General features: G+C 44.7%; 34 non-coding genes across 34 annotated transcripts; all 34 read right to left on the bottom strand.

The window, feature by feature from the left end:
• Positions 1-327: 327 nt before the first annotated feature.
• Trnal-caa (transfer RNA leucine (anticodon CAA)) lies at positions 328-443 on the bottom strand. Its single transcript has 2 exons — positions 406-443; positions 328-373 (listed from the first exon to the last, which is right to left on the bottom strand). It is a non-coding gene; the product is annotated as a tRNA-Leu (tRNA).
• Positions 444-1,132: 689 nt separating this feature from the next.
• On the bottom strand, positions 1,133-1,248 carry Trnal-caa (transfer RNA leucine (anticodon CAA)). Its single transcript has 2 exons — positions 1,211-1,248; positions 1,133-1,178 (listed from the first exon to the last, which is right to left on the bottom strand). It is a non-coding gene; the product is annotated as a tRNA-Leu (tRNA).
• A 689-nt stretch (positions 1,249-1,937) lies between these two features.
• Positions 1,938-2,053, bottom strand: Trnal-caa (transfer RNA leucine (anticodon CAA)). The gene is made up of 2 exons: positions 2,016-2,053; positions 1,938-1,983 (listed from the first exon to the last, which is right to left on the bottom strand). It is a non-coding gene; the product is annotated as a tRNA-Leu (tRNA).
• A 689-nt stretch (positions 2,054-2,742) lies between these two features.
• Trnal-caa (transfer RNA leucine (anticodon CAA)) lies at positions 2,743-2,858 on the bottom strand. Its single transcript has 2 exons — positions 2,821-2,858; positions 2,743-2,788 (listed from the first exon to the last, which is right to left on the bottom strand). It is a non-coding gene; the product is annotated as a tRNA-Leu (tRNA).
• A 689-nt stretch (positions 2,859-3,547) lies between these two features.
• Trnal-caa (transfer RNA leucine (anticodon CAA)) lies at positions 3,548-3,663 on the bottom strand. Its single transcript has 2 exons — positions 3,626-3,663; positions 3,548-3,593 (listed from the first exon to the last, which is right to left on the bottom strand). It is a non-coding gene; the product is annotated as a tRNA-Leu (tRNA).
• A 689-nt stretch (positions 3,664-4,352) lies between these two features.
• Trnal-caa (transfer RNA leucine (anticodon CAA)) lies at positions 4,353-4,468 on the bottom strand. The gene is made up of 2 exons: positions 4,431-4,468; positions 4,353-4,398 (listed from the first exon to the last, which is right to left on the bottom strand). It is a non-coding gene; the product is annotated as a tRNA-Leu (tRNA).
• A 689-nt stretch (positions 4,469-5,157) lies between these two features.
• Trnal-caa (transfer RNA leucine (anticodon CAA)) lies at positions 5,158-5,273 on the bottom strand. Its single transcript has 2 exons — positions 5,236-5,273; positions 5,158-5,203 (listed from the first exon to the last, which is right to left on the bottom strand). It is a non-coding gene; the product is annotated as a tRNA-Leu (tRNA).
• A 689-nt stretch (positions 5,274-5,962) lies between these two features.
• Trnal-caa (transfer RNA leucine (anticodon CAA)) lies at positions 5,963-6,078 on the bottom strand. The gene is made up of 2 exons: positions 6,041-6,078; positions 5,963-6,008 (listed from the first exon to the last, which is right to left on the bottom strand). It is a non-coding gene; the product is annotated as a tRNA-Leu (tRNA).
• A 689-nt stretch (positions 6,079-6,767) lies between these two features.
• Trnal-caa (transfer RNA leucine (anticodon CAA)) lies at positions 6,768-6,883 on the bottom strand. Its single transcript has 2 exons — positions 6,846-6,883; positions 6,768-6,813 (listed from the first exon to the last, which is right to left on the bottom strand). It is a non-coding gene; the product is annotated as a tRNA-Leu (tRNA).
• A 689-nt stretch (positions 6,884-7,572) lies between these two features.
• On the bottom strand, positions 7,573-7,688 carry Trnal-caa (transfer RNA leucine (anticodon CAA)). Its single transcript has 2 exons — positions 7,651-7,688; positions 7,573-7,618 (listed from the first exon to the last, which is right to left on the bottom strand). It is a non-coding gene; the product is annotated as a tRNA-Leu (tRNA).
• A 689-nt stretch (positions 7,689-8,377) lies between these two features.
• Trnal-caa (transfer RNA leucine (anticodon CAA)) lies at positions 8,378-8,493 on the bottom strand. The gene is made up of 2 exons: positions 8,456-8,493; positions 8,378-8,423 (listed from the first exon to the last, which is right to left on the bottom strand). It is a non-coding gene; the product is annotated as a tRNA-Leu (tRNA).
• A 689-nt stretch (positions 8,494-9,182) lies between these two features.
• On the bottom strand, positions 9,183-9,298 carry Trnal-caa (transfer RNA leucine (anticodon CAA)). Its single transcript has 2 exons — positions 9,261-9,298; positions 9,183-9,228 (listed from the first exon to the last, which is right to left on the bottom strand). It is a non-coding gene; the product is annotated as a tRNA-Leu (tRNA).
• A 689-nt stretch (positions 9,299-9,987) lies between these two features.
• On the bottom strand, positions 9,988-10,103 carry Trnal-caa (transfer RNA leucine (anticodon CAA)). Its single transcript has 2 exons — positions 10,066-10,103; positions 9,988-10,033 (listed from the first exon to the last, which is right to left on the bottom strand). It is a non-coding gene; the product is annotated as a tRNA-Leu (tRNA).
• A 689-nt stretch (positions 10,104-10,792) lies between these two features.
• On the bottom strand, positions 10,793-10,908 carry Trnam-cau (transfer RNA methionine (anticodon CAU)). Its single transcript has 2 exons — positions 10,871-10,908; positions 10,793-10,838 (listed from the first exon to the last, which is right to left on the bottom strand). It is a non-coding gene; the product is annotated as a tRNA-Met (tRNA).
• Positions 10,909-11,597: 689 nt separating this feature from the next.
• Trnal-caa (transfer RNA leucine (anticodon CAA)) lies at positions 11,598-11,713 on the bottom strand. Its single transcript has 2 exons — positions 11,676-11,713; positions 11,598-11,643 (listed from the first exon to the last, which is right to left on the bottom strand). It is a non-coding gene; the product is annotated as a tRNA-Leu (tRNA).
• A 689-nt stretch (positions 11,714-12,402) lies between these two features.
• Positions 12,403-12,518, bottom strand: Trnal-caa (transfer RNA leucine (anticodon CAA)). The gene is made up of 2 exons: positions 12,481-12,518; positions 12,403-12,448 (listed from the first exon to the last, which is right to left on the bottom strand). It is a non-coding gene; the product is annotated as a tRNA-Leu (tRNA).
• Positions 12,519-13,207: 689 nt separating this feature from the next.
• On the bottom strand, positions 13,208-13,323 carry Trnal-caa (transfer RNA leucine (anticodon CAA)). The gene is made up of 2 exons: positions 13,286-13,323; positions 13,208-13,253 (listed from the first exon to the last, which is right to left on the bottom strand). It is a non-coding gene; the product is annotated as a tRNA-Leu (tRNA).
• Positions 13,324-14,012: 689 nt separating this feature from the next.
• On the bottom strand, positions 14,013-14,128 carry Trnal-caa (transfer RNA leucine (anticodon CAA)). Its single transcript has 2 exons — positions 14,091-14,128; positions 14,013-14,058 (listed from the first exon to the last, which is right to left on the bottom strand). It is a non-coding gene; the product is annotated as a tRNA-Leu (tRNA).
• A 689-nt stretch (positions 14,129-14,817) lies between these two features.
• Trnal-caa (transfer RNA leucine (anticodon CAA)) lies at positions 14,818-14,933 on the bottom strand. The gene is made up of 2 exons: positions 14,896-14,933; positions 14,818-14,863 (listed from the first exon to the last, which is right to left on the bottom strand). It is a non-coding gene; the product is annotated as a tRNA-Leu (tRNA).
• A 689-nt stretch (positions 14,934-15,622) lies between these two features.
• On the bottom strand, positions 15,623-15,738 carry Trnal-caa (transfer RNA leucine (anticodon CAA)). The gene is made up of 2 exons: positions 15,701-15,738; positions 15,623-15,668 (listed from the first exon to the last, which is right to left on the bottom strand). It is a non-coding gene; the product is annotated as a tRNA-Leu (tRNA).
• Positions 15,739-16,427: 689 nt separating this feature from the next.
• Positions 16,428-16,543, bottom strand: Trnal-caa (transfer RNA leucine (anticodon CAA)). The gene is made up of 2 exons: positions 16,506-16,543; positions 16,428-16,473 (listed from the first exon to the last, which is right to left on the bottom strand). It is a non-coding gene; the product is annotated as a tRNA-Leu (tRNA).
• Positions 16,544-17,232: 689 nt separating this feature from the next.
• Trnal-caa (transfer RNA leucine (anticodon CAA)) lies at positions 17,233-17,348 on the bottom strand. Its single transcript has 2 exons — positions 17,311-17,348; positions 17,233-17,278 (listed from the first exon to the last, which is right to left on the bottom strand). It is a non-coding gene; the product is annotated as a tRNA-Leu (tRNA).
• Positions 17,349-18,037: 689 nt separating this feature from the next.
• Trnal-caa (transfer RNA leucine (anticodon CAA)) lies at positions 18,038-18,153 on the bottom strand. Its single transcript has 2 exons — positions 18,116-18,153; positions 18,038-18,083 (listed from the first exon to the last, which is right to left on the bottom strand). It is a non-coding gene; the product is annotated as a tRNA-Leu (tRNA).
• Positions 18,154-18,842: 689 nt separating this feature from the next.
• Trnal-caa (transfer RNA leucine (anticodon CAA)) lies at positions 18,843-18,958 on the bottom strand. Its single transcript has 2 exons — positions 18,921-18,958; positions 18,843-18,888 (listed from the first exon to the last, which is right to left on the bottom strand). It is a non-coding gene; the product is annotated as a tRNA-Leu (tRNA).
• A 689-nt stretch (positions 18,959-19,647) lies between these two features.
• Trnal-caa (transfer RNA leucine (anticodon CAA)) lies at positions 19,648-19,763 on the bottom strand. The gene is made up of 2 exons: positions 19,726-19,763; positions 19,648-19,693 (listed from the first exon to the last, which is right to left on the bottom strand). It is a non-coding gene; the product is annotated as a tRNA-Leu (tRNA).
• Positions 19,764-20,452: 689 nt separating this feature from the next.
• Trnal-caa (transfer RNA leucine (anticodon CAA)) lies at positions 20,453-20,568 on the bottom strand. Its single transcript has 2 exons — positions 20,531-20,568; positions 20,453-20,498 (listed from the first exon to the last, which is right to left on the bottom strand). It is a non-coding gene; the product is annotated as a tRNA-Leu (tRNA).
• Positions 20,569-21,257: 689 nt separating this feature from the next.
• On the bottom strand, positions 21,258-21,373 carry Trnal-caa (transfer RNA leucine (anticodon CAA)). The gene is made up of 2 exons: positions 21,336-21,373; positions 21,258-21,303 (listed from the first exon to the last, which is right to left on the bottom strand). It is a non-coding gene; the product is annotated as a tRNA-Leu (tRNA).
• A 689-nt stretch (positions 21,374-22,062) lies between these two features.
• Trnal-caa (transfer RNA leucine (anticodon CAA)) lies at positions 22,063-22,178 on the bottom strand. The gene is made up of 2 exons: positions 22,141-22,178; positions 22,063-22,108 (listed from the first exon to the last, which is right to left on the bottom strand). It is a non-coding gene; the product is annotated as a tRNA-Leu (tRNA).
• Positions 22,179-22,867: 689 nt separating this feature from the next.
• On the bottom strand, positions 22,868-22,983 carry Trnal-caa (transfer RNA leucine (anticodon CAA)). The gene is made up of 2 exons: positions 22,946-22,983; positions 22,868-22,913 (listed from the first exon to the last, which is right to left on the bottom strand). It is a non-coding gene; the product is annotated as a tRNA-Leu (tRNA).
• A 689-nt stretch (positions 22,984-23,672) lies between these two features.
• Positions 23,673-23,788, bottom strand: Trnal-caa (transfer RNA leucine (anticodon CAA)). The gene is made up of 2 exons: positions 23,751-23,788; positions 23,673-23,718 (listed from the first exon to the last, which is right to left on the bottom strand). It is a non-coding gene; the product is annotated as a tRNA-Leu (tRNA).
• Positions 23,789-24,477: 689 nt separating this feature from the next.
• Positions 24,478-24,593, bottom strand: Trnal-caa (transfer RNA leucine (anticodon CAA)). The gene is made up of 2 exons: positions 24,556-24,593; positions 24,478-24,523 (listed from the first exon to the last, which is right to left on the bottom strand). It is a non-coding gene; the product is annotated as a tRNA-Leu (tRNA).
• A 689-nt stretch (positions 24,594-25,282) lies between these two features.
• Trnal-caa (transfer RNA leucine (anticodon CAA)) lies at positions 25,283-25,398 on the bottom strand. The gene is made up of 2 exons: positions 25,361-25,398; positions 25,283-25,328 (listed from the first exon to the last, which is right to left on the bottom strand). It is a non-coding gene; the product is annotated as a tRNA-Leu (tRNA).
• A 689-nt stretch (positions 25,399-26,087) lies between these two features.
• Positions 26,088-26,203, bottom strand: Trnal-caa (transfer RNA leucine (anticodon CAA)). The gene is made up of 2 exons: positions 26,166-26,203; positions 26,088-26,133 (listed from the first exon to the last, which is right to left on the bottom strand). It is a non-coding gene; the product is annotated as a tRNA-Leu (tRNA).
• Positions 26,204-26,892: 689 nt separating this feature from the next.
• On the bottom strand, positions 26,893-27,008 carry Trnal-caa (transfer RNA leucine (anticodon CAA)). Its single transcript has 2 exons — positions 26,971-27,008; positions 26,893-26,938 (listed from the first exon to the last, which is right to left on the bottom strand). It is a non-coding gene; the product is annotated as a tRNA-Leu (tRNA).
• Between the last annotated feature and the right edge of the window lie 499 nt (positions 27,009-27,507).

Below are 27,507 nucleotides of genomic sequence, written 5' to 3'. Positions count from 1 at the left end.
ATTGTACAGATGATGTACTGGTCAGCCTGCACTGTTTCCTCACACTGTCATCTCTAGACAAGAGTCGTTTTCATACGACAAGTGTCCCTTTTGACGTGTTTGTGGCTGTGGCGCGGAAGTAACCTCACGAGGGGAACGCCGCATTTACGACTAACACTCTCTGTTTGTAGCTCACACTACCGAAGAAACAGTTTGGTGCCGTAGGTGCGCTTGTGTTTAATGCAAATTTTTGATTTCACTTAGAAGAACACGGCCAGTATCGTGCTGTTGCACATTACAAAGGATCTCAATGATATGCATGGTGCTCCAGAGAAGCGACAAAATTTGTGTCAGGTGTGGGATTCGAACCCACGCCCTCATTCGAGGACCAGAAGGCTCTAGCTGCTACTGCAGCCAAGGTTGTTCCTTGAGTCTGGCGCCTTAGACCGCTCGGCCATCCTGACACTTGATTAGATCCTCCTCGTTTGTTCTATTAGAGTACTTGCAGTTGATGTAGTTGTCGCATCCACGTTGCCACAGTACACAGGCATGAGTTCTGCAACCAGAAGACGTTCGCCAGACGCAGCCGCACAAATATAGCACAGAATGTACCACCAAAAGAGTTTCTCAAATCCATATAATCACAGCAATCAATACATTTTGTTCGAAACTAAGTCGTCTGTTACAGACATCAGAGATTAGACAGAATGCAGAGGTCTATGTGTCGAGTAATATCTCAAGTTTTGATCACGTTGCAATCTCCATAAAGTAATACTTTGAGTATTTGAATTTATTTCGAGTTCTCTGTATTTCATCAGCGACTATTATTGTACAGATGATGTACTGGTCAGCCTGCACTGTTTCCTCACACTGTCATCTCTAGACAAGAGTCGTTTTCATACGACAAGTGTCCCTTTTGACGTGTTTGTGGCTGTGGCGCGGAAGTAACCTCACGAGGGGAACGCCGCATTTACGACTAACACTCTCTGTTTGTAGCTCACACTACCGAAGAAACAGTTTGGTGCCGTAGGTGCGCTTGTGTTTAATGCAAATTTTTGATTTCACTTAGAAGAACACGGCCAGTATCGTGCTGTTGCACATTACAAAGGATCTCAATGATATGCATGGTGCTCCAGAGAAGCGACAAAATCTGTGTCAGGAGTGGGATTCGAACCCACGCCCTCATTCGAGGACCAGAAGGCTCTAGCTGCTACTGCAGCCAAGGTTGTTCCTTGAGTCTGGCGCCTTAGACCGCTCGGCCATCCTGACACTTGATTAGATCCTCCTCGTTTGTTCTATTAGAGTACTTGCAGTTGATGTAGTTGTCGCATCCACGTTGCCACAGTACACAGGCATGAGTTCTGCAACCAGAAGACGTTCGCCAGACGCAGCCACACAAATATAGCACAGAATGTACCACCAAAAGAGTTTCTCAAATCCATATAATCACAGCAATCAATACATTTTGTTCGAAACTAAGTCGTCTGTTACAGACATCAGAGATTAGACAGAATGCAGAGGTCTATGTGTCGAGTAATATCTCAAGTTTTGATCACGTTGCAATCTCCATAAAGTAATACTTTGAGTATTTGAATTTATTTCGAGTTCTCTGTATTTCATCAGCGACTATTATTGTACAGATGATGTACTGGTCAGCCTGCACTGTTTCCTCACACTGTCATCTCTAGACAAGAGTCGTTTTCATACGACAAGTGTCCCTTTTGACGTGTTTGTGGCTGTGGCGCGGAAGTAACCTCACGAGGGGAACGCCGCATTTACGACTAACACTCTCTGTTTGTAGCTCACACTACCGAAGAAACAGTTTGGTGCCGTAGGTGCGCTTGTGTTTAATGCAAATTTTTGATTTCACTTAGAAGAACACGGCCAGTATCGTGCTGTTGCACATTACAAAGGATCTCAATGATATGCATGGTGCTCCAGAGAAGCGACAAAATCTGTGTCAGGAGTGGGATTCGAACCCACGCCCTCATTCGAGGACCAGAAGGCTCTAGCTGCTACTGCAGCCAAGGTTGTTCCTTGAGTCTGGCGCCTTAGACCGCTCGGCCATCCTGACACTTGATTAGATCCTCCTCGTTTGTTCTATTAGAGTACTTGCAGTTGATGTAGTTGTCGCATCCACGTTGCCACAGTACACAGGCATGAGTTCTGCAACCAGAAGACGTTCGCCAGACGCAGCCGCACAAATATAGCACAGAATGTACCACCAAAAGAGTTTCTCAAATCCATATAATCACAGCAATCAATACATTTTGTTCGAAACTAAGTCGTCTGTTACAGACATCAGAGATTAGACAGAATGCAGAGGTCTATGTGTCGAGTAATATCTCAAGTTTTGATCACGTTGCAATCTCCATAAAGTAATACTTTGAGTATTTGAATTTATTTCGAGTTCTCTGTATTTCATCAGCGACTATTATTGTACAGATGATGTACTGGTCAGCCTGCACTGTTTCCTCACACTGTCATCTCTAGACAAGAGTCGTTTTCATACGACAAGTGTCCCTTTTGACGTGTTTGTGGCTGTGGCGCGGAAGTAACCTCACGAGGGGAACGCCGCATTTACGACTAACACTCTCTGTTTGTAGCTCACACTACCGAAGAAACAGTTTGGTGCCGTAGGTGCGCTTGTGTTTAATGCAAATTTTTGATTTCACTTAGAAGAACACGGCCAGTATCGTGCTGTTGCACATTACAAAGGATCTCAATGATATGCATGGTGCTCCAGAGAAGCGACAAAATCTGTGTCAGGAGTGGGATTCGAACCCACGCCCTCATTCGAGGACCAGAAGGCTCTAGCTGCTACTGCAGCCAAGGTTGTTCCTTGAGTCTGGCGCCTTAGACCGCTCGGCCATCCTGACACTTGATTAGATCCTCCTCGTTTGTTCTATTAGAGTACTTGCAGTTGATGTAGTTGTCGCATCCACGTTGCCACAGTACACAGGCATGAGTTCTGCAACCAGAAGACGTTCGCCAGACGCAGCCGCACAAATATAGCACAGAATGTACCACCAAAAGAGTTTCTCAAATCCATATAATCACAGCAATCAATACATTTTGTTCGAAACTAAGTCGTCTGTTACAGACATCAGAGATTAGACAGAATGCAGAGGTCTATGTGTCGAGTAATATCTCAAGTTTTGATCACGTTGCAATCTCCATAAAGTAATACTTTGAGTATTTGAATTTATTTCGAGTTCTCTGTATTTCATCAGCGACTATTATTGTACAGATGATGTACTGGTCAGCCTGCACTGTTTCCTCACACTGTCATCTCTAGACAAGAGTCGTTTTCATACGACAAGTGTCCCTTTTGACGTGTTTGTGGCTGTGGCGCGGAAGTAACCTCACGAGGGGAACGCCGCATTTACGACTAACACTCTCTGTTTGTAGCTCACACTACCGAAGAAACAGTTTGGTGCCGTAGGTGCGCTTGTGTTTAATGCAAATTTTTGATTTCACTTAGAAGAACACGGCCAGTATCGTGCTGTTGCACATTACAAAGGATCTCAATGATATGCATGGTGCTCCAGAGAAGCGACAAAATCTGTGTCAGGAGTGGGATTCGAACCCACGCCCTCATTCGAGGACCAGAAGGCTCTAGCTGCTACTGCAGCCAAGGTTGTTCCTTGAGTCTGGCGCCTTAGACCGCTCGGCCATCCTGACACTTGATTAGATCCTCCTCGTTTGTTCTATTAGAGTACTTGCAGTTGATGTAGTTGTCGCATCCACGTTGCCACAGTACACAGGCATGAGTTCTGCAACCAGAAGACGTTCGCCAGACGCAGCCGCACAAATATAGCACAGAATGTACCACCAAAAGAGTTTCTCAAATCCATATAATCATAGCAATCAATACATTTTGTTCGAAACTAAGTCGTCTGTTACAGACATCAGAGATTAGACAGAATGCAGAGGTCTATGTGTCGAGTAATATCTCAAGTTTTGATCACGTTGCAATCTCCATAAAGTAATACTTTGAGTATTTGAATTTATTTCGAGTTCTCTGTATTTCATCAGCGACTATTATTGTACAGATGATGTACTGGTCAGCCTGCACTGTTTCCTCACACTGTCATCTCTAGACAAGAGTCGTTTTCATACGACAAGTGTCCCTTTTGACGTGTTTGTGGCTGTGGCGCGGAAGTAACCTCACGAGGGGAACGCCGCATTTACGACTAACACTCTCTGTTTGTAGCTCACACTACCGAAGAAACAGTTTGGTGCCGTAGGTGCGCTTGTGTTTAATGCAAATTTTTGATTTCACTTAGAAGAACACGGCCAGTATCGTGCTGTTGCACATTACAAAGGATCTCAATGATATGCATGGTGCTCCAGAGAAGCGACAAAATCTGTGTTAGGAGTGGGATTCGAACCCACGCCCTCATTCGAGGACCAGAAGGCTCTAGCTGCTACTGCAGCCAAGGTTGTTCCTTGAGTCTGGCGCCTTAGACCGCTCGGCCATCCTGACACTTGATTAGATCCTCCTCGTTTGTTCTATTAGAGTACTTGCAGTTGATGTAGTTGTCGCATCCACGTTGCCACAGTACACAGGCATGAGTTCTGCAACCAGAAGACGTTCACCAGACGCAGCCGCACAAATATAGCACAGAATGTACCACCAAAAGAGTTTCTCAAATCCATATAATCACAGCAATCAATACATTTTGTTCGAAACTAAGTCGTCTGTTACAGACATCAGAGATTAGACAGAATGCAGAGGTCTATGTGTCGAGTAATATCTCAAGTTTTGATCACGTTGCAATCTCCATAAAGTAATACTTTGAGTATTTGAATTTATTTCGAGTTCTCTGTATTTCATCAGCGACTATTATTGTACAGATGATGTACTGGTCAGCCTGCACTGTTTCCTCACACTGTCATCTCTAGACAAGAGTCGTTTTCATACGACAAGTGTCCCTTTTGACGTGTTTGTGGCTGTGGCGCGGAAGTAACCTCACGAGGGGAACGCCGCATTTACGACTAACACTCTCTGTTTGTAGCTCACACTACCGAAGAAACAGTTTGGTGCCGTAGGTGCGCTTGTGTTTAATGCAAATTTTTGATTTCACTTAGAAGAACACGGCCAGTATCGTGCTGTTGCACATTACAAAGGATCTCAATGATATGCATGGTGCTCCAGAGAAGCGACAAAATCTGTGTCAGGAGTGGGATTCGAACCCACGCCCTCATTCGAGGACCAGAAGGCTCTAGCTGCTACTGCAGCCAAGGTTGTTCCTTGAGTCTGGCGCCTTAGACCGCTCGGCCATCCTGACACTTGATTAGATCCTCCTCGTTTGTTCTATTAGAGTACTTGCAGTTGATGTAGTTGTCGCATCCACGTTGCCACAGTACACAGGCATGAGTTCTGCAACCAGAAGACGTTCGCCAGACGCAGCCGCACAAATATAGCACAGAATGTACCACCAAAAGAGTTTCTCAAATCCATATAATCACAGCAATCAATACATTTTGTTCGAAACTAAGTCGTCTGTTACAGACATCAGAGATTAGACAGAATGCAGAGGTCTATGTGTCGAGTAATATCTCAAGTTTTGATCACGTTGCAATCTCCATAAAGTAATACTTTGAGTATTTGAATTTATTTCGAGTTCTCTGTATTTCATCAGCGACTATTATTGTACAGATGATGTACTGGTCAGCCTGCACTGTTTCCTCACACTGTCATCTCTAGACAAGAGTCGTTTTCATACGACAAGTGTCCCTTTTGACGTGTTTGTGGCTGTGGCGCGGAAGTAACCTCACGAGGGGAACGCCGCATTTACGACTAACACTCTCTGTTTGTAGCTCACACTACCGAAGAAACAGTTTGGTGCCGTAGGTGCGCTTGTGTTTAATGCAAATTTTTGATTTCACTTAGAAGAACACGGCCAGTATCGTGCTGTTGCACATTACAAAGGATCTCAATGATATGCATGGTGCTCCAGAGAAGCGACAAAATTTGTGTCAGGTGTGGGATTCGAACCCACGCCCTCATTCGAGGACCAGAAGGCTCTAGCTGCTACTGCAGCCAAGGTTGTTCCTTGAGTCTGGCGCCTTAGACCGCTCGGCCATCCTGACACTTGATTAGATCCTCCTCGTTTGTTCTATTAGAGTACTTGCAGTTGATGTAGTTGTCGCATCCACGTTGCCACAGTACACAGGCATGAGTTCTGCAACCAGAAGACGTTCGCCAGACGCAGCCGCACAAATATAGCACAGAATGTACCACCAAAAGAGTTTCTCAAATCCATATAATCACAGCAATCAATACATTTTGTTCGAAACTAAGTCGTCTGTTACAGACATCAGAGATTAGACAGAATGCAGAGGTCTATGTGTCGAGTAATATCTCAAGTTTTGATCACGTTGCAATCTCCATAAAGTAATACTTTGAGTATTTGAATTTATTTCGAGTTCTCTGTATTTCATCAGCGACTATTATTGTACAGATGATGTACTGGTCAGCCTGCACTGTTTCCTCACACTGTCATCTCTAGACAAGAGTCGTTTTCATACGACAAGTGTCCCTTTTGACGTGTTTGTGGCTGTGGCGCGGAAGTAACCTCACGAGGGGAACGCCGCATTTACGACTAACACTCTCTGTTTGTAGCTCACACTACCGAAGAAACAGTTTGGTGCCGTAGGTGCGCTTGTGTTTAATGCAAATTTTTGATTTCACTTAGAAGAACACGGCCAGTATCGTGCTGTTGCACATTACAAAGGATCTCAATGATATGCATGGTGCTCCAGAGAAGCGACAAAATCTGTGTCAGGAGTGGGATTCGAACCCACGCCCTCATTCGAGGACCAGAAGGCTCTAGCTGCTACTGCAGCCAAGGTTGTTCCTTGAGTCTGGCGCCTTAGACCGCTCGGCCATCCTGACACTTGATTAGATCCTCCTCGTTTGTTCTATTAGAGTACTTGCAGTTGATGTAGTTGTCGCATCCACGTTGCCACAGTACACAGGCATGAGTTCTGCAACCAGAAGACGTTCGCCAGACGCAGCCACACAAATATAGCACAGAATGTACCACCAAAAGAGTTTCTCAAATCCATATAATCACAGCAATCAATACATTTTGTTCGAAACTAAGTCGTCTGTTACAGACATCAGAGATTAGACAGAATGCAGAGGTCTATGTGTCGAGTAATATCTCAAGTTTTGATCACGTTGCAATCTCCATAAAGTAATACTTTGAGTATTTGAATTTATTTCGAGTTCTCTGTATTTCATCAGCGACTATTATTGTACAGATGATGTACTGGTCAGCCTGCACTGTTTCCTCACACTGTCATCTCTAGACAAGAGTCGTTTTCATACGACAAGTGTCCCTTTTGACGTGTTTGTGGCTGTGGCGCGGAAGTAACCTCACGAGGGGAACGCCGCATTTACGACTAACACTCTCTGTTTGTAGCTCACACTACCGAAGAAACAGTTTGGTGCCGTAGGTGCGCTTGTGTTTAATGCAAATTTTTGATTTCACTTAGAAGAACACGGCCAGTATCGTGCTGTTGCACATTACAAAGGATCTCAATGATATGCATGGTGCTCCAGAGAAGCGACAAAATCTGTGTCAGGAGTGGGATTCGAACCCACGCCCTCATTCGAGGACCAGAAGGCTCTAGCTGCTACTGCAGCCAAGGTTGTTCCTTGAGTCTGGCGCCTTAGACCGCTCGGCCATCCTGACACTTGATTAGATCCTCCTCGTTTGTTCTATTAGAGTACTTGCAGTTGATGTAGTTGTCGCATCCACGTTGCCACAGTACACAGGCATGAGTTCTGCAACCAGAAGACGTTCGCCAGACGCAGCCGCACAAATATAGCACAGAATGTACCACCAAAAGAGTTTCTCAAATCCATATAATCACAGCAATCAATACATTTTGTTCGAAACTAAGTCGTCTGTTACAGACATCAGAGATTAGACAGAATGCAGAGGTCTATGTGTCGAGTAATATCTCAAGTTTTGATCACGTTGCAATCTCCATAAAGTAATACTTTGAGTATTTGAATTTATTTCGAGTTCTCTGTATTTCATCAGCGACTATTATTGTACAGATGATGTACTGGTCAGCCTGCACTGTTTCCTCACACTGTCATCTCTAGACAAGAGTCGTTTTCATACGACAAGTGTCCCTTTTGACGTGTTTGTGGCTGTGGCGCGGAAGTAACCTCACGAGGGGAACGCCGCATTTACGACTAACACTCTCTGTTTGTAGCTCACACTACCGAAGAAACAGTTTGGTGCCGTAGGTGCGCTTGTGTTTAATGCAAATTTTTGATTTCACTTAGAAGAACACGGCCAGTATCGTGCTGTTGCACATTACAAAGGATCTCAATGATATGCATGGTGCTCCAGAGAAGCGACAAAATCTGTGTCAGGAGTGGGATTCGAACCCACGCCCTCATTCGAGGACCAGAAGGCTCTAGCTGCTACTGCAGCCAAGGTTGTTCCTTGAGTATGGCGCCTTAGACCGCTCGGCCATCCTGACACTTGATTAGATTCTCCTCGTTTGTTCTATTAGAGTACTTGCAGTTGATGTAGTTGTCGCATCCACGTTGCCACAGTACACAGGCATGAGTTCTGCAACCAGAAGACGTTCGCCAGACGCAGCCGCACAAATATAGCACAGAATGTACCACCAAAAGAGTTTCTCAAATCCATATAATCACAGCAATCAATACATTTTGTTCGAAACTAAGTCGTCTGTTACAGACATCAGAGATTAGACAGAATGCAGAGGTCTATGTGTCGAGTAATATCTCAAGTTTTGATCACGTTGCAATCTCCATAAAGTAATACTTTGAGTATTTGAATTTATTTCGAGTTCTCTGTATTTCATCAGCGACTATTATTGTACAGATGATGTACTGGTCAGCCTGCACTGTTTCCTCACACTGTCATCTCTAGACAAGAGTCGTTTTCATACGACAAGTGTCCCTTTTGACGTGTTTGTGGCTGTGGCGCGGAAGTAACCTCACGAGGGGAACGCCGCATTTACGACTAACACTCTCTGTTTGTAGCTCACACTACCGAAGAAACAGTTTGGTGCCGTAGGTGCGCTTGTGTTTAATGCAAATTTTTGATTTCACTTAGAAGAACACGGCCAGTATCGTGCTGTTGCACATTACAAAGGATCTCAATGATATGCATGGTGCTCCAGAGAAGCGACAAAATCTGTGTCAGGAGTGGGATTCGAACCCACGCCCTCATTCGAGGACCAGAAGGCTCTAGCTGCTACTGCAGCCAAGGTTGTTCCTTGAGTCTGGCGCCTTAGACCGCTCGGCCATCCTGACACTTGATTAGATCCTCCTCGTTTGTTCTATTAGAGTACTTGCAGTTGATGTAGTTGTCGCATCCACGTTGCCACAGTACACAGGCATGAGTTCTGCAACCAGAAGACGTTCGCCAGACGCAGCCGCACAAATATAGCACAGAATGTACCACCAAAAGAGTTTCTCAAATCCATATAATCACAGCAATCAATACATTTTGTTCGAAACTAAGTCGTCTGTTACAGACATCAGAGATTAGACAGAATGCAGAGGTCTATGTGTCGAGTAATATCTCAAGTTTTGATCACGTTGCAATCTCCATAAAGTAATACTTTGAGTATTTGAATTTATTTCGAGTTCTCTGTATTTCATCAGCGACTATTATTGTACAGATGATGTACTGGTCAGCCTGCACTGTTTCCTCACACTGTCATCTCTAGACAAGAGTCGTTTTCATACGACAAGTGTCCCTTTTGACGTGTTTGTGGCTGTGGCGCGGAAGTAACCTCACGAGGGGAACGCCGCATTTACGACTAACACTCTCTGTTTGTAGCTCACACTACCGAAGAAACAGTTTGGTGCCGTAGGTGCGCTTGTGTTTAATGCAAATTTTTGATTTCACTTAGAAGAACACGGCCAGTATCGTGCTGTTGCACATTACAAAGGATCTCAATGATATGCATGGTGCTCCAGAGAAGCGACAAAATCTGTGTCAGGAGTGGGATTCGAACCCACGCCCTCATTCGAGGACCAGAAGGCTCTAGCTGCTACTGCAGCCAAGGTTGTTCCTTGAGTCTGGCGCCTTAGACCGCTCGGCCATCCTGACACTTGATTAGATCCTCCTCGTTTGTTCTATTAGAGTACTTGCAGTTGATGTAGTTGTCGCATCCACGTTGCCACAGTACACAGGCATGAGTTCTGCAACCAGAAGACGTTCGCCAGACGCAGCCGCACAAATATAGCACAGAATGTACCACCAAAAGAGTTTCTCAAATCCATATAATCACAGCAATCAATACATTTTGTTCGAAACTAAGTCGTCTGTTACAGACATCAGAGATTAGACAGAATGCAGAGGTCTATGTGTCGAGTAATATCTCAAGTTTTGATCACGTTGCAATCTCCATAAAGTAATACTTTGAGTATTTGAATTTATTTCGAGTTCTCTGTATTTCATCAGCGACTATTATTGTACAGATGATGTACTGGTCAGCCTGCACTGTTTCCTCACACTGTCATCTCTAGACAAGAGTCGTTTTCATACGACAAGTGTCCCTTTTGACGTGTTTGTGGCTGTGGCGCGGAAGTAACCTCACGAGGGGAACGCCGCATTTACGACTAACACTCTCTGTTTGTAGCTCACACTACCGAAGAAACAGTTTGGTGCCGTAGGTGCGCTTGTGTTTAATGCAAATTTTTGATTTCACTTAGAAGAACACGGCCAGTATCGTGCTGTTGCACATTACAAAGGATCTCAATGATATGCATGGTGCTCCAGAGAAGCGACAAAATCTGTGTCAGGAGTGGGATTCGAACCCACGCCCTCATTCGAGGACCAGAAGGCTCTAGCTGCTACTGCAGCCAAGGTTGTTCCATGAGTATGGCGCCTTAGACCGCTCGGCCATCCTGACACTTGATTAGATTCTCCTCGTTTGTTCTATTAGAGTACTTGCAGTTGATGTAGTTGTCGCATCCACGTTGCCACAGTACACAGGCATGAGTTCTGCAACCAGAAGACGTTCGCCAGACGCAGCCGCACAAATATAGCACAGAATGTACCACCAAAAGAGTTTCTCAAATCCATATAATCACAGCAATCAATACATTTTGTTCGAAACTAAGTCGTCTGTTACAGACATCAGAGATTAGACAGAATGCAGAGGTCTATGTGTCGAGTAATATCTCAAGTTTTGATCACGTTGCAATCTCCATAAAGTAATACTTTGAGTATTTGAATTTATTTCGAGTTCTCTGTATTTCATCAGCGACTATTATTGTACAGATGATGTACTGGTCAGCCTGCACTGTTTCCTCACACTGTCATCTCTAGACAAGAGTCGTTTTCATACGACAAGTGTCCCTTTTGACGTGTTTGTGGCTGTGGCGCGGAAGTAACCTCACGAGGGGAACGCCGCATTTACGACTAACACTCTCTGTTTGTAGCTCACACTACCGAAGAAACAGTTTGGTGCCGTAGGTGCGCTTGTGTTTAATGCAAATTTTTGATTTCACTTAGAAGAACACGGCCAGTATCGTGCTGTTGCACATTACAAAGGATCTCAATGATATGCATGGTGCTCCAGAGAAGCGACAAAATCTGTGTCAGGAGTGGGATTCGAACCCACGCCCTCATTCGAGGACCAGAAGGCTCTAGCTGCTACTGCAGCCAAGGTTGTTCCTTGAGTCTGGCGCCTTAGACCGCTCGGCCATCCTGACACTTGATTAGATCCTCCTCGTTTGTTCTATTAGAGTACTTGCAGTTGATGTAGTTGTCGCATCCACGTTGCCACAGTACACAGGCATGAGTTCTGCAACCAGAAGACGTTCGCCAGACGCAGCCGCACAAATATAGCACAGAATGTACCACCAAAAGAGTTTCTCAAATCCATATAATCACAGCAATCAATACATTTTGTTCGAAACTAAGTCGTCTGTTACAGACATCAGAGATTAGACAGAATGCAGAGGTCTATGTGTCGAGTAATATCTCAAGTTTTGATCACGTTGCAATCTCCATAAAGTAATACTTTGAGTATTTGAATTTATTTCGAGTTCTCTGTATTTCATCAGCGACTATTATTGTACAGATGATGTACTGGTCAGCCTGCACTGTTTCCTCACACTGTCATCTCTAGACAAGAGTCGTTTTCATACGACAAGTGTCCCTTTTGACGTGTTTGTGGCTGTGGCGCGGAAGTAACCTCACGAGGGGAACGCCGCATTTACGACTAACACTCTCTGTTTGTAGCTCACACTACCGAAGAAACAGTTTGGTGCCGTAGGTGCGCTTGTGTTTAATGCAAATTTTTGATTTCACTTAGAAGAACACGGCCAGTATCGTGCTGTTGCACATTACAAAGGATCTCAATGATATGCATGGTGCTCCAGAGAAGCGACAAAATCTGTGTCAGGAGTGGGATTCGAACCCACGCCCTCATTCGAGGACCAGAAGGCTCTAGCTGCTACTGCAGCCAAGGTTGTTCCTTGAGTCTGGCGCCTTAGACCGCTCGGCCATCCTGACACTTGATTAGATCCTCCTCGTTTGTTCTATTAGAGTACTTGCAGTTGATGTAGTTGTCGCATCCACGTTGCCACAGTACACAGGCATGAGTTCTGCAACCAGAAGACGTTCGCCAGACGCAGCCGCACAAATATAGCACAGAATGTACCACCAAAAGAGTTTCTCAAATCCATATAATCACAGCAATCAATACATTTTGTTCGAAACTAAGTCGTCTGTTACAGACATCAGAGATTAGACAGAATGCAGAGGTCTATGTGTCGAGTAATATCTCAAGTTTTGATCACGTTGCAATCTCCATAAAGTAATACTTTGAGTATTTGAATTTATTTCGAGTTCTCTGTATTTCATCAGCGACTATTATTGTACAGATGATGTACTGGTCAGCCTGCACTGTTTCCTCACACTGTCATCTCTAGACAAGAGTCGTTTTCATACGACAAGTGTCCCTTTTGACGTGTTTGTGGCTGTGGCGCGGAAGTAACCTCACGAGGGGAACGCCGCATTTACGACTAACACTCTCTGTTTGTAGCTCACACTACCGAAGAAACAGTTTGGTGCCGTAGGTGCGCTTGTGTTTAATGCAAATTTTTGATTTCACTTAGAAGAACACGGCCAGTATCGTGCTGTTGCACATTACAAAGGATCTCAATGATATGCATGGTGCTCCAGAGAAGCGACAAAATCTGTGTCAGGAGTGGGATTCGAACCCACGCCCTCATTCGAGGACCAGAAGGCTCTAGCTGCTACTGCAGCCAAGGTTGTTCCTTGAGTCTGGCGCCTTAGACCGCTCGGCCATCCTGACACTTGATTAGATCCTCCTCGTTTGTTCTATTAGAGTACTTGCAGTTGATGTAGTTGTCGCATCCACGTTGCCACAGTACACAGGCATGAGTTCTGCAACCAGAAGACGTTCGCCAGACGCAGCCGCACAAATATAGCACAGAATGTACCACCAAAAGAGTTTCTCAAATCCATATAATCATAGCAATCAATACATTTTGTTCGAAACTAAGTCGTCTGTTACAGACATCAGAGATTAGACAGAATGCAGAGGTCTATGTGTCGAGTAATATCTCAAGTTTTGATCACGTTGCAATCTCCATAAAGTAATACTTTGAGTATTTGAATTTATTTCGAGTTCTCTGTATTTCATCAGCGACTATTATTGTACAGATGATGTACTGGTCAGCCTGCACTGTTTCCTCACACTGTCATCTCTAGACAAGAGTCGTTTTCATACGACAAGTGTCCCTTTTGACGTGTTTGTGGCTGTGGCGCGGAAGTAACCTCACGAGGGGAACGCCGCATTTACGACTAACACTCTCTGTTTGTAGCTCACACTACCGAAGAAACAGTTTGGTGCCGTAGGTGCGCTTGTGTTTAATGCAAATTTTTGATTTCACTTAGAAGAACACGGCCAGTATCGTGCTGTTGCACATTACAAAGGATCTCAATGATATGCATGGTGCTCCAGAGAAGCGACAAAATCTGTGTCAGGAGTGGGATTCGAACCCACGCCCTCATTCGAGGACCAGAAGGCTCTAGCTGCTACTGCAGCCAAGGTTGTTCCTTGAGTCTGGCGCCTTAGACCGCTCGGCCATCCTGACACTTGATTAGATCCTCCTCGTTTGTTCTATTAGAGTACTTGCAGTTGATGTAGTTGTCGCATCCACGTTGCCACAGTACACAGGCATGAGTTCTGCAACCAGAAGACGTTCACCAGACGCAGCCGCACAAATATAGCACAGAATGTACCACCAAAAGAGTTTCTCAAATCCATATAATCACAGCAATCAATACATTTTGTTCGAAACTAAGTCGTCTGTTACAGACATCAGAGATTAGACAGAATGCAGAGGTCTATGTGTCGAGTAATATCTCAAGTTTTGATCACGTTGCAATCTCCATAAAGTAATACTTTGAGTATTTGAATTTATTTCGAGTTCTCTGTATTTCATCAGCGACTATTATTGTACAGATGATGTACTGGTCAGCCTGCACTGTTTCCTCACACTGTCATCTCTAGACAAGAGTCGTTTTCATACGACAAGTGTCCCTTTTGACGTGTTTGTGGCTGTGGCGCGGAAGTAACCTCACGAGGGGAACGCCGCATTTACGACTAACACTCTCTGTTTGTAGCTCACACTACCGAAGAAACAGTTTGGTGCCGTAGGTGCGCTTGTGTTTAATGCAAATTTTTGATTTCACTTAGAAGAACACGGCCAGTATCGTGCTGTTGCACATTACAAAGGATCTCAATGATATGCATGGTGCTCCAGAGAGGCGACAAAATCTGTGTCAGGAGTGGGATTCGAACCCACGCCCTCATTCGAGGACCAGAAGGCTCTAGCTGCTACTGCAGCCAAGGTTGTTCCTTGAGTCTGGCGCCTTAGACCGCTCGGCCATCCTGACACTTGATTAGATCCTCCTCGTTTGTTCTATTAGAGTACTTGCAGTTGATGTAGTTGTCGCATCCACGTTGCCACAGTACACAGGCATGAGTTCTGCAACCAGAAGACGTTCGCCAGACGCAGCCGCACAAATATAGCACAGAATGTACCACCAAAAGAGTTTCTCAAATCCATATAATCACAGCAATCAATACATTTTGTTCGAAACTAAGTCGTCTGTTACAGACATCAGAGATTAGACAGAATGCAGAGGTCTATGTGTCGAGTAATATCTCAAGTTTTGATCACGTTGCAATCTCCATAAAGTAATACTTTGAGTATTTGAATTTATTTCGAGTTCTCTGTATTTCATCAGCGACTATTATTGTACAGATGATGTACTGGTCAGCCTGCACTGTTTCCTCACACTGTCATCTCTAGACAAGAGTCGTTTTCATACGACAAGTGTCCCTTTTGACGTGTTTGTGGCTGTGGCGCGGAAGTAACCTCACGAGGGGAACGCCGCATTTACGACTAACACTCTCTGTTTGTAGCTCACACTACCGAAGAAACAGTTTGGTGCCGTAGGTGCGCTTGTGTTTAATGCAAATTTTTGATTTCACTTAGAAGAACACGGCCAGTATCGTGCTGTTGCACATTACAAAGGATCTCAATGATATGCATGGTGCTCCAGAGAGGCGACAAAATCTGTGTCAGGAGTGGGATTCGAACCCACGCCCTCATTCGAGGACCAGAAGGCTCTAGCTGCTACTGCAGCCAAGGTTGTTCCTTGAGTCTGGCGCCTTAGACCGCTCGGCCATCCTGACACTTGATTAGATCCTCCTCGTTTGTTCTATTAGAGTACTTGCAGTTGATGTAGTTGTCGCATCCACGTTGCCACAGTACACAGGCATGAGTTCTGCAACCAGAAGACGTTCGCCAGACGCAGCCGCACAAATATAGCACAGAATGTACCACCAAAAGAGTTTCTCAAATCCATATAATCACAGCAATCAATACATTTTGTTCGAAACTAAGTCGTCTGTTACAGACATCAGAGATTAGACAGAATGCAGAGGTCTATGTGTCGAGTAATATCTCAAGTTTTGATCACGTTGCAATCTCCATAAAGTAATACTTTGAGTATTTGAATTTATTTCGAGTTCTCTGTATTTCATCAGCGACTATTATTGTACAGATGATGTACTGGTCAGCCTGCACTGTTTCCTCACACTGTCATCTCTAGACAAGAGTCGTTTTCATACGACAAGTGTCCCTTTTGACGTGTTTGTGGCTGTGGCGCGGAAGTAACCTCACGAGGGGAACGCCGCATTTACGACTAACACTCTCTGTTTGTAGCTCACACTACCGAAGAAACAGTTTGGTGCCGTAGGTGCGCTTGTGTTTAATGCAAATTTTTGATTTCACTTAGAAGAACACGGCCAGTATCGTGCTGTTGCACATTACAAAGGATCTCAATGATATGCATGGTGCTCCAGAGAAGCGACAAAATCTGTGTCAGGAGTGGGATTCGAACCCACGCCCTCATTCGAGGACCAGAAGGCTCTAGCTGCTACTGCAGCCAAGGTTGTTCCTTGAGTCTGGCGCCTTAGACCGCTCGGCCATCCTGACACTTGATTAGATCCTCCTCGTTTGTTCTATTAGAGTACTTGCAGTTGATGTAGTTGTCGCATCCACGTTGCCACAGTACACAGGCATGAGTTCTGCAACCAGAAGACGTTCGCCAGACGCAGCCGCACAAATATAGCACAGAATGTACCACCAAAAGAGTTTCTCAAATCCATATAATCACAGCAATCAATACATTTTGTTCGAAACTAAGTCGTCTGTTACAGCCATCAGAGATTAGACAGAATGCAGAGGTCTATGTGTCGAGTAATATCTCAAGTTTTGATCACGTTGCAATCTCCATAAAGTAATACTTTGAGTATTTGAATTTATTTCGAGTTCTCTGTATTTCATCAGCGACTATTATTGTACAGATGATGTACTGGTCAGCCTGCACTGTTTCCTCACACTGTCATCTCTAGACAAGAGTCGTTTTCATACGACAAGTGTCCCTTTTGACGTGTTTGTGGCTGTGGCGCGGAAGTAACCTCACGAGGGGAACGCCGCATTTACGACTAACACTCTCTGTTTGTAGCTCACACTACCGAAGAAACAGTTTGGTGCCGTAGGTGCGCTTGTGTTTAATGCAAATTTTTGATTTCACTTAGAAGAACACGGCCAGTATCGTGCTGTTGCACATTACAAAGGATCTCAATGATATGCATGGTGCTCCAGAGAAGCGACAAAATCTGTGTCAGGAGTGGGATTCGAACCCACGCCCTCATTCGAGGACCAGAAGGCTCTAGCTGCTATTGCAGCCAAGGTTGTTCCTTGAGTCTGGCGCCTTGGACCGCTCGGCCATCCTGACACTTGATTAGATCCTCCTCGTTTGTTCTATTAGAGTACTTGCAGTTGATATAGTTGTCGCATCCACGTTGCCACAGTACACAGGCATGAGTTCTGCAACCAGAAGACGTTCGCCAGACGCAGCCGCACAAATATAGCACAGAATGTACCACCAAAAGAGTTTCTCAAATCCATATAATCACAGCAATCAATACATTTTGTTCGAAACTAAGTCGTCTGTTACATACATCAGAGATTAGACAGAATGCAGAGGTCTATGTGTCGAGTAATATCTCAAGTTTTGATCACGTTGCAATCTCCATAAAGTAATACTTTGAGTATTTGAATTTATTTCGAGTTCTCTGTATTTCATCAGCGACTATTATTGTACAGATGATGTACTGGTCAGCCTGCACTGTTTCCTCACACTGTCATCTCTAGACAAGAGTCGTTTTCATACGACAAGTGTCCCTTTTGACGTGTTTGTGGCTGTGGCGCGGAAGTAACCTCACGAGGGGAACGCCGCATTTACGACTAACACTCTCTGTTTGTAGCTCACACTACCGAAGAAACAGTTTGGTGCCGTAGGTGCGCTTGTGTTTAATGCAAATTTTTGATTTCACTTAGAAGAACACGGCCAGTATCGTGCTGTTGCACATTACAAAGGATCTCAATGATATGCATGGTGCTCCAGAGAAGCGACAAAATCTGTGTCAGGAGTGGGATTCGAACCCACGCCCTCATTCGAGGACCAGAAGGCTCTAGCTGCTACTGCAGCCAAGGTTGTTCCTTGAGTCTGGCGCCTTAGACCGCTCGGCCATCCTGACACTTGATTAGATCCTCCTCGTTTGTTCTATTAGAGTACTTGCAGTTGATGTAGTTGTCGCATCCACGTTGCCACAGTACACAGGCATGAGTTCTGCAACCAGAAGACGTTCGCCAGACGCAGCCGCACAAATATAGCACAGAATGTACCACCAAAAGAGTTTCTCAAATCCATATAATCACAGCAATCAATACATTTTGTTCGAAACTAAGTCGTCTGTTACAGACATCAGAGATTAGACAGAATGCAGAGGTCTATGTGTCGAGTAATATCTCAAGTTTTGATCACGTTGCAATCTCCATAAAGTAATACTTTGAGTATTTGAATTTATTTCGAGTTCTCTGTATTTCATCAGCGACTATTATTGTACAGATGATGTACTGGTCAGCCTGCACTGTTTCCTCACACTGTCATCTCTAGACAAGAGTCGTTTTCATACGACAAGTGTCCCTTTTGACGTGTTTGTGGCTGTGGCGCGGAAGTAACCTCACGAGGGGAACGCCGCATTTACGACTAACACTCTCTGTTTGTAGCTCACACTACCGAAGAAACAGTTTGGTGCCGTAGGTGCGCTTGTGTTTAATGCAAATTTTTGATTTCACTTAGAAGAACACGGCCAGTATCGTGCTGTTGCACATTACAAAGGATCTCAATGATATGCATGGTGCTCCAGAGAAGCGACAAAATCTGTGTCAGGTGTGGGATTCGAACCCACGCCCTCATTCGAGGACCAGAAGGCTCTAGCTGCTACTGCAGCCAAGGTTGTTCCTTGAGTCTGGCGCCTTAGACCGCTCGGCCATCCTGACACTTGATTAGATCCTCCTCGTTTGTTCTATTAGAGGACTTGCAGTTGATGTAGTTGTCGCATCCACGTTGCCACAGTACACAGGCATGAGTTCTGCAACCAGAAGACGTTCGCCAGACGCAGCCGCACAAATATAGCACAGAATGTACCACCAAAAGAGTTTCTCAAATCCATATAATCACAGCAATCAATACATTTTGTTCGAAACTAAGTCGTCTGTTACAGACATCAGAGATTAGACAGAATGCAGAGGTCTATGTGTCGAGTAATATCTCAAGTTTTGATCACGTTGCAATCTCCATAAAGTAATACTTTGAGTATTTGAATTTATTTCGAGTTCTCTGTATTTCATCAGCGACTATTATTGTACAGATGATGTACTGGTCAGCCTGCACTGTTTCCTCACACTGTCATCTCTAGACAAGAGTCGTTTTCATACGACAAGTGTCCCTTTTGACGTGTTTGTGGCTGTGGCGCGGAAGTAACCTCACGAGGGGAACGCCGCATTTACGACTAACACTCTCTGTTTGTAGCTCACACTACCGAAGAAACAGTTTGGTGCCGTAGGTGCGCTTGTGTTTAATGCAAATTTTTGATTTCACTTAGAAGAACACGGCCAGTATCGTGCTGTTGCACATTACAAAGGATCTCAATGATATGCATGGTGCTCCAGAGAAGCGACAAAATCTGTGTCAGGAGTGGGATTCGAACCCACACCCTCATTCGAGGACCAGAAGGCTCTAGCTGCTACTGCAGCCAAGGTTGTTCCTTGAGTCTGGCGCCTTAGACCGCTCGGCCATCCTGACACTTGATTAGATCCTCCTCGTTTGTTCTATTAGAGTACTTGCAGTTGATGTAGTTGTCGCATCCACGTTGCCACAGTACACAGGCATGAGTTCTGCAACCAGAAGACGTTCGCCAGACGCAGCCGCACAAATATAGCACAGAATGTACCACCAAAAGAGTTTCTCAAATCCATATAATCACAGCAATCAATACATTTTGTTCGAAACTAAGTCGTCTGTTACAGACATCAGAGATTAGACAGAATGCAGAGGTCTATGTGTCGAGTAATATCTCAAGTTTTGATCACGTTGCAATCTCCATAAAGTAATACTTTGAGTATTTGAATTTATTTCGAGTTCTCTGTATTTCATCAGCGACTATTATTGTACAGATGATGTACTGGTCAGCCTGCACTGTTTCCTCACACTGTCATCTCTAGACAAGAGTCGTTTTCATACGACAAGTGTCCCTTTTGACGTGTTTGTGGCTGTGGCGCGGAAGTAACCTCACGAGGGGAACGCCGCATTTACGACTAACACTCTCTGTTTGTAGCTCACACTACCGAAGAAACAGTTTGGTGCCGTAGGTGCGCTTGTGTTTAATGCAAATTTTTGATTTCACTTAGAAGAACACGGCCAGTATCGTGCTGTTGCACATTACAAAGGATCTCAATGATATGCATGGTGCTCCAGAGAAGCGACAAAATCTGTGTCAGGAGTGGGATTCGAACCCACGCCCTCATTCGAGGACCAGAAGGCTCTAGCTGCTACTGCAGCCAAGGTTGTTCCTTGAGTCTGGCGCCTTAGACCGCTCGGCCATCCTGACACTTGATTAGATCCTCCTCGTTTGTTCTATTAGAGTACTTGCAGTTGATGTAGTTGTCGCATCCACGTTGCCACAGTACACAGGCATGAGTTCTGCAACCAGAAGACGTTCGCCAGACGCAGCCGCACAAATATAGCACAGAATGTACCACCAAAAGAGTTTCTCAAATCCATATAATCACAGCAATCAATACATTTTGTTCGAAACTAAGTCGTCTGTTACAGACATCAGAGATTAGACAGAATGCAGAGGTCTATGTGTCGAGTAATATCTCAAGTTTTGATCACGTTGCAATCTCCATAAAGTAATACTTTGAGTATCTGAATTTATTTCGAGTTCTCTGTATTTCATCAGCGACTATTATTGTACAGATGATGTACTGGTCAGCCTGCACTGTTTCCTCACACTGTCATCTCTAGACAAGAGTCGTTTTCATACGACAAGTGTCCCTTTTGACGTGTTTGTGGCTGTGGCGCGGAAGTAACCTCACGAGGGGAACGCCGCATTTACGACTAACACTCTCTGTTTGTAGCTCACACTACCGAAGAAACAGTTTGGTGCCGTAGGTGCGCTTGTGTTTAATGCAAATTTTTGATTTCACTTAGAAGAACACGGCCAGTATCGTGCTGTTGCACATTACAAAGGATCTCAATGATATGCATGGTGCTCCAGAGAAGCGACAAAATCTGTGTCAGGAGTGGGATTCGAACCCACGCCCTCATTCGAGGACCAGAAGGCTCTAGCTGCTACTGCAGCCAAGGTTGTTCCTTGAGTCTGGCGCCTTAGACCGCTCGGCCATCCTGACACTTGATTAGATCCTCCTCGTTTGTTCTATTAGAGTACTTGCAGTTGATGTAGTTGTCGCATCCACGTTGCCACAGTACACAGGCATGAGTTCTGCAACCAGAAGACGTTCGCCAGACGCAGCCGCACAAATATAGCACAGAATGTACCACCAAAAGAGTTTCTCAAATCCATATAATCACAGCAATCAATACATTTTGTTCGAAACTAAGTCGTCTGTTACAGACATCAGAGATTAGACAGAATGCAGAGGTCTATGTGTCGAGTAATATCTCAAGTTTTGATCACGTTGCAATCTCCATAAAGTAATACTTTGAGTATTTGAATTTATTTCGAGTTCTCTGTATTTCATCAGCGACTATTATTGTACAGATGATGTACTGGTCAGCCTGCACTGTTTCCTCACACTGTCATCTCTAGACAAGAGTCGTTTTCATACGACAAGTGTCCCTTTTGACGTGTTTGTGGCTGTGGCGCGGAAGTAACCTCACGAGGGGAACGCCGCATTTACGACTAACACTCTCTGTTTGTAGCTCACACTACCGAAGAAACAGTTTGGTGCCGTAGGTGCGCTTGTGTTTAATGCAAATTTTTGATTTCACTTAGAAGAACACGGCCAGTATCGTGCTGTTGCACATTACAAAGGATCTCAATGATATGCATGGTGCTCCAGAGAAGCGACAAAATCTGTGTCAGGAGTGGGATTCGAACCCACGCCCTCATTCGAGGACCAGAAGGCTCTAGCTGCTACTGCAGCCAAGGTTGTTCCTTGAGTCTGGCGCCTTAGACCGCTCGGCCATCCTGACACTTGATTAGATCCTCCTCGTTTGTTCTATTAGCGTACTTGCAGTTGATGTAGTTGTCGCATCCACGTTGCCACAGTACACAGGCATGAGTTCTGCAACCAGAAGACGTTCGCCAGACGCAGACGCACAAATATAGCACAGAATGTACCACCAAAAGAGTTTCTCAAATCCATATAATCACAGCAATCAATACATTTTGTTCGAAACTAAGTCGTCTGTTACAGACATCAGAGATTAGACAGAATGCAGAGGTCTATGTGTCGAGTAATATCTCAAGTTTTGATCACGTTGCAATCTCCATAAAGTAATACTTTGAGTATTTGAATTTATTTCGAGTTCTCTGTATTTCATCAGCGACTATTATTGTACAGATGATGTACTGGTCAGCCTGCACTGTTTCCTCACACTGTCATCTCTAGACAAGAGTCGTTTTCATACGACAAGTGTCCCTTTTGACGTGTTTGTGGCTGTGGCGCGGAAGTAACCTCACGAGGGGAACGCCGCATTTACGACTAACACTCTCTGTTTGTAGCTCACACTACCGAAGAAACAGTTTGGTGCCGTAGGTGCGCTTGTGTTTAATGCAAATTTTTGATTTCACTTAGAAGAACACGGCCAGTATCGTGCTGTTGCACATTACAAAGGATCTCAATGATATGCATGGTGCTCCAGAGAAGCGACAAAATCTGTGTCAGGAGTGGGATTCGAACCCACGCCCTCATTCGAGGACCAGAAGGCTCTAGCTGCTACTGCAGCCAAGGTTGTTCCTTGAGTCTGGCGCCTTAGACCGCTCGGCCATCCTGACACTTGATTAGATCCTCCTCGTTTGTTCTATTAGAGTACTTGCAGTTGATGTAGTTGTCGCATCCACGTTGCCACAGTACACAGGCATGAGTTCTGCAACCAGAAGACGTTCGCCAGACGCAGCCGCACAAATATAGCACAGAATGTACCACCAAAAGAGTTTCTCAAATCCATATAATCACAGCAATCAATACATTTTGTTCGAAACTAAGTCGTCTGTTACAGACATCAGAGATTAGACAGAATGCAGAGGTCTATGTGTCGAGTAATATCTCAAGTTTTGATCACGTTGCAATCTCCATAAAGTAATACTTTGAGTATCTGAATTTATTTCGAGTTCTCTGTATTTCATCAGCGACTATTATTGTACAGATGATGTACTGGTCAGCCTGCACTGTTTCCTCACACTGTCATCTCTAGACAAGAGTCGTTTTCATACGACAAGTGTCCCTTTTGACGTGTTTGTGGCTGTGGCGCGGAAGTAACCTCACGAGGGGAACGCCGCATTTACGACTAACACTCTCTGTTTGTAGCTCACACTACCGAAGAAACAGTTTGGTGCCGTAGGTGCGCTTGTGTTTAATGCAAATTTTTGATTTCACTTAGAAGAACACGGCCAGTATCGTGCTGTTGCACATTACAAAGGATCTCAATGATATGCATGGTGCTCCAGAGAAGCGACAAAATCTGTGTCAGGAGTGGGATTCGAACCCACGCCCTCATTCGAGGACCAGAAGGCTCTAGCTGCTACTGCAGCCAAGGTTGTTCCTTGAGTCTGGCGCCTTAGACCGCTCGGCCATCCTGACACTTGATTAGATCCTCCTCGTTTGTTCTATTAGAGTACTTGCAGTTGATGTAGTTGTCGCATCCACGTTGCCACAGTACACAGGCATGAGTTCTGCAACCAGAAGACGTTCGCCAGACGCAGCCGCACAAATATAGCACAGAATGTACCACCAAAAGAGTTTCTCAAATCCATATAATCACAGCAATCAATACATTTTGTTCGAAACTAAGTCGTCTGTTACAGACATCAGAGATTAGACAGAATGCAGAGGTCTATGTGTCGAGTAATATCTCAAGTTTTGATCACGTTGCAATCTCCATAAAGTAATACTTTGAGTATTTGAATTTATTTCGAGTTCTCTGTATTTCATCAGCGACTATTATTGTACAGATGATGTACTGGTCAGCCTGCACTGTTTCCTCACACTGTCATCTCTAGACAAGAGTCGTTTTCATACGACAAGTGTCCCTTTTGACGTGTTTGTGGCTGTGGCGCGGAAGTAACCTCACGAGGGGAACGCCGCATTTACGACTAACACTCTCTGTTTGTAGCTCACACTACCGAAGAAACAGTTTGGTGCCGTAGGTGCGCTTGTGTTTAATGCAAATTTTTGATTTCACTTAGAAGAACACGGCCAGTATCGTGCTGTTGCACATTACAAAGGATCTCAATGATATGCATGGTGCTCCAGAGAAGCGACAAAATCTGTGTCAGGAGTGGGATTCGAACCCACGCCCTCATTCGAGGACCAGAAGGCTCTAGCTGCTACTGCAGCCAAGGTTGTTCCTTGAGTCTGGCGCCTTAGACCGCTCGGCCATCCTGACACTTGACTAGATCCTCCTCGTTTGTTCTATTAGAGTACTTGCAGTTGATGTAGTTGTCGCATCCACGTTGCCACAGTACACAGGCATGAGTTCTGCAACCAGAAGACGTTCGCCAGACGCAGCCGCACAAATATAGCACAGAATGTACCACCAAAAGAGTTTCTCAAATCCATATAATCACAGCAATCAATACATTTTGTTCGAAACTAAGTCGTCTGTTACAGACATCAGAGATTAGACAGAATGCAGAGGTCTATGTGTCGAGTAATATCTCAAGTTTTGATCACGTTGCAATCTCCATAAAGTAATACTATGAGTATTTGAATTTATTTCGAGTTCTCTGTATTTCATCAGCGACTATTATTGTACAGATGATGTACTGGTCAGCCTGCACTGTTTCCTCACACTGTCATCTCTAGACAAGAGTCGTTTTCATACGACAAGTGTCCCTTTTGACGTGTTTGTGGCTGTGGCGCGGAAGTAACCTCACGAGGGGAACGCCGCATTTACGACTAACACTCTCTGTTTGTAGCCCACACTACCGAAGAAACAGTTTGGTGCCGTAGGTGCGCTTGTGTTTAATGCAAATTTTTGATTTCACTTAGAAGAACACGGCCAGTATCGTGCTGTTGCACATTACAAAGGATCTCAATGATATGCATGGTGCTCCAGAGAAGCGACAAAATCTGTGTCAGGAGTGGGATTCGAACCCACGCCCTCATTCGAGGACCAGAAGGCTCTAGCTGCTACTGCAGCCAAGGTTGTTCCTTGAGTCTGGCGCCTTAGACCGCTCGGCCATCCTGACACTTGATTAGATCCTCCTCGTTTGTTCTATTAGAGTACTTGCAGTTGATGTAGTTGTCGCATCCACGTTGCCACAGTACACAGGCATGAGTTCTACAACCAGAAGACGTTCGCCAGACGCAGCCGCACAAATATAGCACAGAATGTACCACCAAAAGAGTTTCTCAAATCCATATAATCACAGCAATCAATACATTTTGTTCGAAACTAAGTCGTCTGTTACAGACATCAGAGATTAGACAGAATGCAGAGGTCTATGTGTCGAGTAATATCTCAAGTTTTGATCACGTTGCAATCTCCATAAAGTAATACTTTGAGTATTTGAATTTATTTCGAGTTCTCTGTATTTCATCAGCGACTATTATTGTACAGATGATGTACTGGTCAGCCTGCACTGTTTCCTCACACTGTCATCTCTAGACAAGAGTCGTTTTCATACGACAAGTGTCCCTTTTGACGTGTTTGTGGCTGTGGCGCGGAAGTAACCTCACGAGGGGAACGCCGCATTTACGACTAACACTCTCTGTTTGTAGCTCACACTACCGAAGAAACAGTTTGGTGCCGTAGGTGCGCTTGTGTTTAATGCAAATTTTTGATTTCACTTAGAAGAACACGGCCAGTATCGTGCTGTTGCACATTACAAAGGATCTCAATGATATGCATGGTGCTCCAGAGAAGCGACAAAATCTGTGTCAGGAGTGGGATTCGAACCCACGCCCTCATTCGAGGACCAGAAGGCTCTAGCTGCTACTGCAGCCAAGGTTGTTCCTTGAGTCTGGCGCCTTAGACCGCTCGGCCATCCTGACACTTGATTAGATCCTCCTCGTTTGTTCTATTAGAGTACTTGCAGTTGATGTAGTTGTCGCATCCACGTTGCCACAGTACACAGGCATGAGTTCTGCAACCAGAAGACGTTCGCCAGACGCAGCCGCACAAATATAGCACAGAATGTACCACCAAAAGAGTTTCTCAAATCCATATAATCACAGCAATCAATACATTTTGTTCGAAACTAAGTCGTCTGTTACAGACATCAGAGATTAGACAGAATGCAGAGGTCTATGTGTCGAGTAATATCTCAAGTTTTGATCACGTTGCAATCTCCATAAAGTAATACTTTGAGTATTTGAATTTATTTCGAGTTCTCTGTATTTCATCAGCGACTATTATTGTACAGATGATGTACTGGTCAGCCTGCACTGTTTCCTCACACTGTCATCTCTAGACAAGAGTCGTTTTCATACGACAAGTGTCCCTTTTGACGTGTTTGTGGCTGTGGCGCGGAAGTAACCTCACGAGGGGAACGCCGCATTTACGACTAACACTCTCTGTTTGTAGCTCACACTACCGAAGAAACAGTTTGGTGCCGTAGGTGCGCTTGTGTTTAATGCAAATTTTTGATTTCACTTAGAAGAACACGGCCAGTATCGTGCTGTTGCACATTACAAAGGATCTCAATGATATGCATGGTGCTCCAGAGAAGCGACAAAACCTGTGTCAGGAGTGGGATTCGAACCCACGCCCTCATTCGAGGACCAGAAGGCTCTAGCTGCTACTGCAGCCAAGGTTGTTCCTTGAGTCTGGCGCCTTAGACCGCTCGGCCATCCTGACACTTGATTAGATCCTCCTCGTTTGTTCTATTAGAGTACTTGCAGTTGATGTAGTTGTCGCATCCACGTTGCCACAGTACACAGGCATGAGTTCTGCAACCAGAAGACGTTCGCCAGACGCAGCCGCACAAATATAGCACAGAATGTACCACCAAAAGAGTTTCTCAAATCCATATAATCACAGCAATCAATACATTTTGTTCGAAACTAAGTCGTCTGTTACAGACATCAGAGATTAGACAGAATGCAGAGGTCTATGTGTCGAGTAATATCTCAAGTTTTGATCACGTTGCAATCTCCATAAAGTAATACTTTGAGTATTTGAATTTATTTCGAGTTCTCTGTATTTCATCAGCGACTATTATTGTACAGATGATGTACTGGTCAGCCTGCACTGTTTCCTCACACTGTCATCTCTAGACAAGAGTCGTTTTCATACGACAAGTGTCCCTTTTGACGTGTTTGTGGCTGTGGCGCGGAAGTAACCTCACGAGGGGAAC

This window comes from Schistocerca gregaria, chromosome 2 (genome assembly GCF_023897955.1).
Source record: "Schistocerca gregaria isolate iqSchGreg1 chromosome 2, iqSchGreg1.2, whole genome shotgun sequence".
NCBI classification, from domain to species: Eukaryota; Metazoa; Arthropoda; class Insecta; order Orthoptera; family Acrididae; genus Schistocerca; species Schistocerca gregaria.
The sequence above is the reverse complement of the archived record's forward strand: the minus strand, read 5'-3'. Positions and strand labels throughout refer to the sequence as shown.